An 11,209-nucleotide genomic window follows, 5' to 3' on the forward strand; every position below is an offset into this window, starting at 1 on the left:
GAACAAAAGCCAAAGGGCATCTTAAAAAAAAACAAGGGGCATCGGATTGGTGTCAAGTGAAACTCTGCTCTTCCCATCGCCAAGGTCAGAGCCAGTGATCGTGCTGATCGTTCCTGCATCCCGTATTGCGTTACAGTGATCCGAGCTGCCCTGCACTGGGGACCTCCTAACTAGGGCAGCAGCCTGCGCCTGCGGCAGGACAGTTGGGTGACCGTGTTTTAAATAGCCGGCTGTCTTGCCCAAGAGGGATGAGCCGATTGCCTGCCCCGTGTAGGACCAGAAAGGGAAGCGGTTTTTCACAAGGGATGCTTAGAAAATAGCCTACACTCTGCCCCCGAACGATCTCAAAGCAGGGGATCTCCGTAGGGGAGGTGGCAGCGTGAACCACCACCACGACCACCAGGTCCTCAGGGCGAGGCTGTGGGGTGCTAATCCAAGTTGTCATTCAGTTCTCCGTATCGAGGGTGGCAAATATGAATTGTTCCAAAACACTCAGCTGTGAGAGTCAACAGATACCAGCTTTGCTATGTGGGGGATTCACCCATGCATCGTAACCTTGACCGACAGCATGTGACAGGACCAGGGAAAGAAAGTCTCCTCCCAGGCCATCTGCATGTCACGCTCCACCTGTGGTGGTGACGTGAGATGCTAAATGCTTTCACCACTGTTCCCATCGCTGCATGTGAGGTTACCTCGGTGGGATAACTGGCTGTTTAAAACCAGAGGCCACTCTGCTACGTTTTTCTGTCCCCTACAAGTCCTGTGGTGTCCTCTCCACGCCGCCCAGTGGGAATCTCCTACAGCCATGATGACCAGAGCAGGTCAGGCTGGGAGGCCTCGAGCGACTCCTCGCTCTGCTCAGTTCTGATCGAGCAGGTTTGGTGTTTTTATTCAGACTTCTGGATGCTGCTGAGAGCTGATGTCAACGCTCCACAGCCAGGGCTCCACGTCAGGCCCCCCCTTTTCTGTCCTTCGGGGCTCCTCCACCTCCTTTGGTTCCCCCCCCTGAACCGACCAGCCCCCAGTCTGTGTGTTTGCAGAACAAGCTCCCGACACCCCGCTGGCACTCGCCAGGAACAGTGGAAAATCATGCACCCAGAACAGAAACGAGGATTTGAAGTTTACCAGAAAGACAAAAAAAAAAAATAGAATTGTGTTTTTTTGATTTTATTGTGCTAGTGAGTCCTTGTAGTCAAGGCTGATGTGTTTTAAACAAACATGCTTACGGGTGTGGCAGAACTGACTGTACAAGTCTAAACTCAGGTACCTTTTATAATGCAATTAACGTACAAACTTACTGCTTCGACTTTTTGCTGTAGTGAAGGACAGGAGATGTCAGAGCACGTCTGTTGTCAGCTTTCACTTCTTAAATGAAGGGAAGGGTACCCTCTTTGTAAAAAGAGCCATCTGTTACCTATCATCTGGATTGAAATTATTATTTCAGTGAAATAGTCTGGGGAACCCCTCTGGTTGTTCAGCGTTCCCGTGGTTTGGCCACACTTCTCTCTTTGAGCACAGGACTCCATCCAAACACCTCTTGGCCGGACCGCTCTAGTTGAGAGGTCCCCAGAGCATTACGATCCACGGCAAGTCCCACGATTGCCCAAGCCTCAGCTTTACAGGACCCCGAGGGATCTGTCAGACAGTTGCAGACTGAAATCAACCCCCTCGATCTGTGAAAGACAGGTATTTGTGGGCAGCCCAGCAGCCAGCGTGTCGCTGCTGACTGACAGCTCCTGAGGTTGCGCTGAGCTGCTTGGAACTGGGGGGCACTTAGGGGGTGGAGGGCGCTTCTAGCAGAAAGGGTTTCAAGCTGGAACCAAGCCTGGAGGCTCCAGGGAAGAACGTCTGACTTGCAGGGCTCTGAAGCAAGCTGCAAGGGTCGAGCAAGCTCCCCACGAGAGAGTGGCGAAGTGGGGAGTAAGAAAAGGGAGCGTGAATTTAGTTGCTATTCTCGGCTGGATCCTGCCTTCTGCCAGAGCCTGGAAAGCTGCACGGATCCGCTGTCCAGGAAGAGTTTCCTTTGTTGTCCCTGGGGACCAAGCTCTGAGGGCCAGGACAAAACCTGGATCCTCTGCTACGCAGCTCGGAGACAGAGGTTTTGCTCTGGCGTGGGAAGGAAAACGTCTCACGGCATTTCTGCCTTCGGCCGAACGGACGTGCCCTTCCGCTCCGTACGGGCACCTGCATGACAGAGCCTGGCTCAGCGAAGCAGGACCTACCAAAACATGGATTTACGGAGCCTGTCTGGGGGGGAAAGCAGTGCAAGCAGCTCCCGTGAACTTTCTGTGAAGGAAGCAGAACAGCTTTTGTTTTCCAGCCCAATTTTTTCTGGTTGCGTTCCTTTCTTGGAAGCACTGCTGACAGTTCTGCTTGATCTCACAGCTACGCCACAGCAGGCTGGAGAGGGGGGAGCGGAGGGGAATCCCGAGCCAGGCAGCATGCGTGCACAGGCAGCGTGGCCCTGCTCCACAACTGGCACCACCACCGGCCTGGAAAGCTGGCTGGGCAGGTGAAAGCACTATTTATTTAAGATTATTTACCCTGCAGGTGAATTTCCACATCTCGGTCTCACTGGAAGGGAAGGGGCTGGTGAAATAAGTACAGGAACCACCTTTCCCACCTGGGATGCAGCCACGCAGCACTGCGGTCCCCGCGGTGGCTGGCCGAGCCGTGGGGCCGATCACAGCCCAGCATCTCTGGGGCAAACAGCTGGGCTGGCCCTGGGGTGGGCTCGGGGCCAAGTCGGAGGGGCTCGGCTTGGGGAAGAGAGGCTAACTGCCAGCCGGGAGTGAAGAGGTGGTTCAACAGGGGTTGTGAACGTGTAAAGTTACTGCTGATGACGAAGCGCGGAGTTTGGGATGTTGTATTGGGTAAGTCTCCAGATTTGAGCTGCGCTTTTATAGCCCACTGAGCCTTCTGCCAGGGAGGCAAATTTTAACCAGAGGACAAGCAAAGGGCAGGGTGAAATCGTTCCTTTAATGGCAAAGAAATAGAAAACCAGGAGAGCGGTGCTTTTTTATGAGATCAGACACAGTTTCAGGCCTAAAACATTCATTCCTTTTGAGAGCCAGCCCAGCGGAGCAAACCTCATTTGCAACTTGGCATGAATACCCGAGTTATCCAGTATTACCGTAACTCCGAGTCAGCAGCGGTCTCAGAGGCATAGGTAGCTTTCAAACCTAATAAAACCAACCGATAGATCTTTCAGCTGAAAAAGCCACGGAATTTGTACATCGGAAAAAAATTCCCTGGTGTTTTTCTGGGGTAATAAATGGACTTTGCAGTTTAAACGCAAACTGAATGACAAGGTGGTGGGATGCTGAATGTGGGCACCCCAGTGGCTGCAGTGCTGGGAGCACGGTGAGCTGTGCTGGATTCAGCCCATCCCTCGCAGGGCATCCTGCTGGGGGACCAAAGGAGACACAGGGGCTGCACGGCCTCATCCAGCCGGGAGGAAAGTGGTACGTGTGGTGTGCATTGTGACATGGAGGAGGGCGAGAGGTTTGCCTTCCCAAGCTGCAACGGTGGCTGCAAAGATGATGAACAAAGTTAATTTGAGTTGACTTGAGTTAGCCGGAGAACAAAGTTTGAGTTGCACAAAGTTAATTTAGCGGTGTTGTTTCCAAGCGAATTTGAGCCAGTGTGAAGTTTATGCCATGCAAATCACTTGTGCTGTGCAGCTGAGTTTTCTTTTTCTTCTCCTTTCTTTTTTTTTTTTTTTTTAAATCTGGTCGCTGGGATGCCAGTGCTGGATTTACTGTGTTACCGAACCGCAGCCTGGGAAAAGCAGCAGCGGCAGCAGATGCTGACATGTCGTGGCTCGGGGCGAGAGGGATTTTGCAGCCGACGCTTCTGGACAGCTTTGTGGGTGGCATGTGCTGTGGGCTCGCTCCCAGGAGGGTGGTGGGTGGCAGCCCCCCTGGTACGTGTGGGTGCCTGCGTGAGTCTGGGGGCCGTGTGGGTGGGACAGGTTCGGTGGGGTCTGACCCTGCATGTGGAAAATGCAAGGAAAGGGAAAGTGGAAATACGGGGTATCCACTCCCCAGCAGTTTTCCTGCAGCTGGTTGGGAAGGACAGTGTCGGCATGGCCGGAGGGGTGAGAGCCTGTCTTGCACGTTGCGGTGGAAGCACCGATCCCAAGCTCAGATGTTGCAAACAAAGTTTTTCCTGAGCCCTTTCCAGCACCTGTTTGCCAAACCCCTTTTCACAGGGGTGGCTGGAGCAGCTTTCCTGTAAATGCTGCTCTTGTCACAGCATCTCTGGCAGCTACCCAGGAAATTAAGGCAATTAATGAGCAATAAGACACATGAGCAGTGAGAGGGAAGGGTGGCATTTCAGATGAATGAATCCCACATGATTGACGCTGCCTGAAGTAACCTATTTGCAAAAACATACCTCACCCCCCGTATTGTGCTTTGATGAGGTTTAAGCAGAAGAGCTCCCAGGAGCGTGACTAAGGGGCAGCATTTTTGCTGGCTGGGGTACAGCTCAGATGGCCTCAGGCAGCACGTTGTGACAGCAACCTCTGTGATAGATAATTTGATCTGATTGACCTGACCAAATGTGTCACAGAAAGAAGGTTTGCTCCCCTGAAAACTAAGTATTCAAAATCCTCCCTCTGTTTTACACAGAGGTGGAAGTAAGACCTCTGGAAATTTTTCATTATAAACAGAGGCAGAAACTAGTGTGTGATCGTGGATTTGTAGCAGCGCCTCAGGCGCAGCGCTCTGACATCGCTGTAGCCTCTGGGATTGTGGGGTGATTTCTGGTTCTCTTTTTGGCTAGCACTTCCAGCTCAAGGCTGAGAGACATTTCCAGGGTTGTATTTCACTAGAACTGGTCGCTTCCCCTGCGTAATTCTGGTTTGGGTGAACTGTTTGATGTTTACAAGAAGCAAAAAAAATTCCCAGGCGATGCCAAGGTCTGCAGCAGCCACTGGTACCATCTTACAGTGAAGGGGGCTGTCACCCTGAGGTTGATATATGTGAGTTCACATTCCTGAAACATAAATATTTCTATAAATATTTTTCAGGAAGATGGAGAAGCAAGTGTCTGAGAAAAACAATAAGTTATATAAACAAGTGTTATCTACCTGATGTTATGCTCCAAATACCTCATCTACTGAGTAATCTGGATATGACATAACAGGGGAGCTGGCCCAGAGCTGGCCAAGTGAAATGTTCTCACCCTGCAACAATGGAAAGCAAATCAAAGGGAGATGGAAGTGCCTGTTCCCAGGCTGCCTGTCCCCTGTGACCTTCCTCACGCTCTGTTTCATCCATTTCCAACAAGCTTTTTTTCCCCCTTCCTTTAAGGAGTGTAATGGATACCCCTCCATCCGTGTGCTGGGAAACAGCTCGCTGCAGAGGAAGCAACGCAGCTCTGCTGGAGCAAATCCCTGTTTGCAAGTGGAGCGTGTGCTGCTTTCCCAGCATTAGGTGAAGGGCTTTGAAAGCAATCCCACAGCTGAAATAATAAAGTCTTACTTTAGCTGAATATCATTATGGATGACCCATCTTTCCTCCTCTCCTTGCATGAGCAGTCCCAATAGTCTCTGAATACTGTACTGATAAGGGAAGCAGGAATGCATGGGATGAAAGTGCTTATTCTGGTAATGAGCCCCACATTCTCACTCTTTCCGAGGCTAGAAGGTCCCCACAGCCCCTGCTTAATGAGAGAACTAATCCATTTTCCATATGGAAATACAATTTCAATATTCTTCCGATTCCCTAATACTCAGATTTTTCAGGGTGATGCACGCAGGTGCCTGGGTGCTTTTCACCAGGCTTCATGCCCTCTCCTGGCCCTGCTCCACCATTCCCAAGCCAACAGCCCAGTGTTCTCCAGCCTGCTGGTTCTTCAGGACTGAACCATGCCTGCTCCTCTCCGGAGCAGTTGTTGGGAGACCCACATCTGCCAGCTGCAATCAAAGTCTTTGTGTAAATTATGTTTGCAATGGGCCATTCAGGTGTGCCCTGTAACGCTATAAATGACTCTAGATTTTTTTTTTTTTTACAGGTTTGAAGCTAATGGCTAGAAATGCTTCACAGCCATAAAGAATATGTAGCAGGGCAGGAGCGTTGCACTGAGAATGCATCTGCTGGAGGAGGAATGGTTTTCAAGTCTGTAACAGGCTTCTGGGGTCACTTGTCATAATCCTGGAGGCAAAGGTGAAGCAATAAATCTGCTGTGACTCACATTGTCCATCTGGTAAAGAAACCCTCAGAAACATTACTGCAAGGCATCAGATTTATTCTGGAGACAGCAGGTGAGGCGTGTTGGGGCAATCCCTCTAAAATTGCCCAGAAACAAAGGGATCCCAAATGAGGATCTGAAACAACCCATGGATGCAACCCATAGGCATGGTTTTCTCTGCCAGGAAGAAAACCAGCAATTCAGGTTATTTATCTCATTGCAATTTAAGGTGTCTGTGTTTCTGCACTCATGGATGCAAGCATTATTCTGCTATTTAATATGGCCACTCTTCAGAAACCTGAAGTGACACCTGAAGAAAACTGCTGGTAGACCTGTCAGCTGGGAGCCTTGCATCCTGGTACCCGACGTCCCATCCACTGCTCGTGCTTCCTGGCTGCCCATCATGAGAAATGGGATTCTACCATGCGAGGGTCGGTGTTGAGGAACCTGAGAAAGAAACCTCTCCTTTTGAGACAGAGCTTGCTTCAATGAACTGAGACAACCTGGGTGGCCCAGGAGTCCTTTGCAGTTATAAATATAGCATGGTTTCATTTAATAGCCCTATTTCTGCCATGTTCACGGGAAAAGTCATGTGGTAAATAATTAGCTTCGTAATTCCTAGAAATTGGGAACAAATGCTCCATTGGAAAGGCATTACAATAGGTCTTTTACCATTAAAATTTGTGGTTTGCTTGGATCTTTTTTCTGTGCTCTTCCAGAAGTTACAAAGTTGGAGTTGCCTGGGATTTAATTGCCACCCTGTGTCTTGCAGTGGGAAATCAGTAGCAGACAGAGAAAGGATAAACCCCTCCAGATATCTATTGCCTGTGCTGGAAGAGGGGGTTTCTCTGGAAATCTGTGCTTGGGAGCCCCCAAAAGATGCTGCTGTCTGCTGGGCGGAGGGCTCTGCATGTTGGCCTGGCAGCAGGAGCAGACAGCCCAGGCTTTGCCAGCGATGCTCAGGGTGTTTGCACAGAAAAAAGGTGGAGGTCTTCCCCATCACGGTCTTTTGGATATCGTGTTATGTCATTATCTGGGTTTGGACTGCACAGACACGTTCTCACAGAGGTGGTTAGCTGTCTTGCCTATCCCGAAGCACCGATCTGGACTTGCACAGGGCGGTAAAACTGTCGGGACAGGTTTTGCCAGGAAAGAGTTTCAGGCTTCCAAAGGTGTGAGTCAAACCCCAACTAAGAGGATAAAACCTGTGTGCATGCGCCTTGGGATGCAGTTGGCAGTGGGATGATCAGAGCTGGGATCTTCCCCTTCAGTAAAGAGATGGGGGTTGGAATGGGGGAGGATGGGTGGGCGCCTGCGGTGCTGGGCTGTCACACAGAGGCTTTGTGCAAGCAGGGCAGCACCGAGATGGGAGTAGCCAACTCATTAAAAAGTGATTAAAAAACCCTAAAGTTATTCATAAAATTGCACCAATTTTGTGAATAGCTACGGGGTTTTTAAAACTTTCAAGGAGAGAGGGGAAGACAACTCAAAAAATATCTATGCATTCAATTAAAACCGCTTTCAACCAATATTTTCTTTAGGAAACACTATCATTTTATGCTGCAAGGTCTGGTCAAAACCAGGCTTCCAACCCTCCCTGCAGTGTCCGTGCATCCATCCCACAGCAGCGCAGCTCCCTCTCCCGACTGCAAAGCTCACCAGTACCGAGAGGATGCTGCAGCAGGCTCGCTGCGAGGCAGGCTCAGTTTTGCAGAGTAAATGTCCTTTAAAGCATGAAGGGACGCATTGCTGCCTGTGGGGATGGGCTAGACTAAGACATCCCAAACCCATAATTATTTCAGGTTCCCTGTCGAGCTGCGTGGCCCGGTGGGACCTTCCCTACCTCCAGCCATTCTCACCAACTCTCATTTAATGAAAATCTCTATTTTACAGAGTGAAGGCTGCTAAGGGGTGGGTGGTGGGCAGGGGCACCTGCGGGCAGCACCTGGATGTGATGATTTTCCGACCTCGGCTGCAGGTGCCGCAGGGCCCGGCCAGGCGGCTGCTGCCATGGTGTGTCCCAGTGCTCCGCTGGGTGCTCCGCAAACACGCTGTGTGCCTAAACCACCGGGCGCTCTGACCTTTTAGCCCTGTGAGATTGTTTTGAAGTCTTCCTCAACTGTGGGTAGCTTAGATTATCCTCAGGAATATGGTGTTTCTGCTTGTACAAGGGCTTGACAAGCCCTGTTTGTGTCACCCAAGCAGCTTTAGCTTGGCTACAAAGAGTTTGGATGGGGGTATCTCCTTTGAAAACAAGATTGGGTTTTTGTGCTGCAAACCGTGTGGTCAGCTCTATCCCCAGAGCAGCATTCTGCCAGGGTGCTGGAGCTGTGCTGGACTTTGAGAAGTTCCCAGGACAGAGGAATAGAAAGGTGGGCACTGTGAGCAGATGAAGACACGGATCTCACACTCTCATCAGCTGTGCCGCATTGCCTGCTGTACCCCACGAACTGCGCGGGGTGTGTTGAACCCGGCTGGGGAAGTGGCCCAAATCTGCCCAAACTGGACCTGCCAGAGGAGCTGTGTTTCAGGCAAGGGGGCACGGGCTGCTGGGGAGCGAAACACATGTCAGAGCCTGGCAGGGACCCTCCTGACGGGATCCTGTCCTCGGGAATACAGCTGGAGCTGGCTCTGTGGGGACTTTTTATTGCTGCCAGAAGATAAACCACCGGAAAAACCACACTTTGCGGTAACCCAGTGCCTCCTTGCAGCCTCAGCATCAGGCACTAGATGTCCTTGCATGCCGTGCCACTGGCATGCACCTCTCCGGTGCCCGCAGGCTGCAGCTGTGACATTTCATGAGGGTGACACCTTGGGATGGAGGTGGCTCTTTTCCAGCTCTGGCCTTGTGGGATGGAGGGGACTTTGGTGGTGGGGGTGGGGGAAAGGCACTTGCTGCTCTGCTCATCTTCACACTCCCCTGGGGATGCTGGCTCAGGAGCTGCCTCGCCTGGGGGGTCATTTTCCGTGAGATCCCAGCGAGCGCTCGCCCGTGTGCATCCCGGCACCTGCAGCTCAAAGTCACTTTCATGGTGATCCTGTCAAATTACATCGAGTGGCCCTTTGTTGTGGGAAATCAATAGCTGCCTTGCAGGCCTGCTGATGTCTCAGTGAAACCCATTAAATTATATGAGTTTGATCCCAAAGTGGCAAACACAGCAGCGTTTTAAAATAGCTCCACAGCCAGGAAACCCAATATCACACCCATAAAGTGATTTTTTTGTGTGTCCAGCAGTGAGCAGGACTGGAGAAACAGAAGATGTTACTCATCCAAACCCTTGGTGAATAATTACTGGAGCGGTGTGAAATATAAATAATTTCCCCACTTCTGTCACTTTGAGGACAGCGAATAAGGACAAATAAAATGCTGTGGGGAAAATGAATGTGCCTGGTGCTTAAGCAGTGAGGAGCAGCCTTGAGTGTGCTACTAAATTGATGGTCTGACATGAAAGACCAGCTCACTCCTGGAACTTGTAGTGAGCACCCTTTGGGGAGCACCCGACGGACCTCTTCTCCTTGCTGCCAGTGCTTGCTGCTGTGCCATCTGCTTACCTTGAACTTCATTTACTGAGCGTGCTTGTGGCAGTGATCCCTCACCCCTGGGGATCCCACCTAGGCGCGCAGCTGCCTGTGTAGATAGATAGACCAGCAAACACTGGAGCTATGTGAAATTTGGTCCCGGGTGTCCCCAGGTTGGCTGAGGGCAGGTCACAGCCAGCTGGCAGCTGCTGGAGCAGTGCCCCAGTGTCAGCACAGCCTGCCAGGCTTTCTGGCATTTTCACATCCAACTCTTCCTCCGGCCACCCGCCGAGAGGCTCGGGGGGGGGGTGCTCCCACCCTGGGGCTCCAGCGTGGTGCTGGGGTTGTGTGAAGCCAGCCTGGCTTGTGGGTGCAGCCTCTCTCGGCACAGGTTTCGTGCCAAAATCGCTCCTGTTCTGCAGTTTCGGCCTGGCTTTGAGGACAGGGAGCAATGCTGCAGGCAAAGGGATGCTCAAGCAAGTTTTATGCCCTTCTGAATAACCTCCACGTGTTCCCAGTTTTGGCCACAGGTTAAATATGTTCAGAATATGGAAGGTTTCTATTTTATTTCTCTGCACTGAGCATCCCCTTAAACAGCTCTCAGCCAGCATCCTGCCCGTGCCCTGCGACTCTGCCCGGGCTCTTGCCAGAGGGGCTTTGCCATCGTGCCTACATGGTGTACCCCAAAGGGAGTCCTTCTTACATTTAAAGCTGTCAGATTTTAGCCTCCGGTCAGTAATTAACAGTATTTATTGTCAGTAACAAACTGGGGAAACCTTTCCTCCCAAAATTTGTCCAGAAGTGGTATCTGCTGGGCAAAGGTCAGGAAATATATGACTTTAGAAATTAATTATGAAGGGCCTGAGCAATGGGAAAAAGGCCAGTCCCTCCCTCTCCACTTTTGCTATGAAGAAGCTTGACTGCTCTAATTTCAATACATTTGCAGACACATTTTGTCCATTAAAGTGATGTAATTTGACAGTTTCATGTTGCAATTGCAGAGGTCAATTATAAAGAGGCAATAATTTATTTAGGTGTAATAACTCAAAAAAAAATTTTAATCGATGGTCATTCCTGCACACAGGCTTATAAATCTGAAAGTCCACAGTTCCCTGTTTCTGTGCTCTTTATGCTGTTACATATGATCTGACATGAGGTGTACCAGGCACAGGAAACAAAGGGTAATTTTGAAAGGTCATCAGAAATGGATTAGCTTATTCCAAGGGTTCTTAAAAGTTCTGACTTAAATTGCATGTTGAAGGGGAAAATATTTTGGTCTGCTTTATGTGAACACTATTACAAATAATAAACCTGCTAGAAAAATGTTACAGCATCTCTTCCCTACAACTACACTCTCACAGGCTCTACCTGTGAGTGGCCTGTAACTTTAAAACAAGGGTGTGTTGGTTTTGGGGTTAAATGCTCATTTTATCAATTGCCAAAACGACAGGGCTGGGTAATGCCTTCTTATCACCCAAACAAGCAGGCTAAA

This window comes from Falco biarmicus, chromosome 15 (genome assembly GCF_023638135.1).
Source record: "Falco biarmicus isolate bFalBia1 chromosome 15, bFalBia1.pri, whole genome shotgun sequence".
NCBI classification, from domain to species: Eukaryota; Metazoa; Chordata; class Aves; order Falconiformes; family Falconidae; genus Falco; species Falco biarmicus.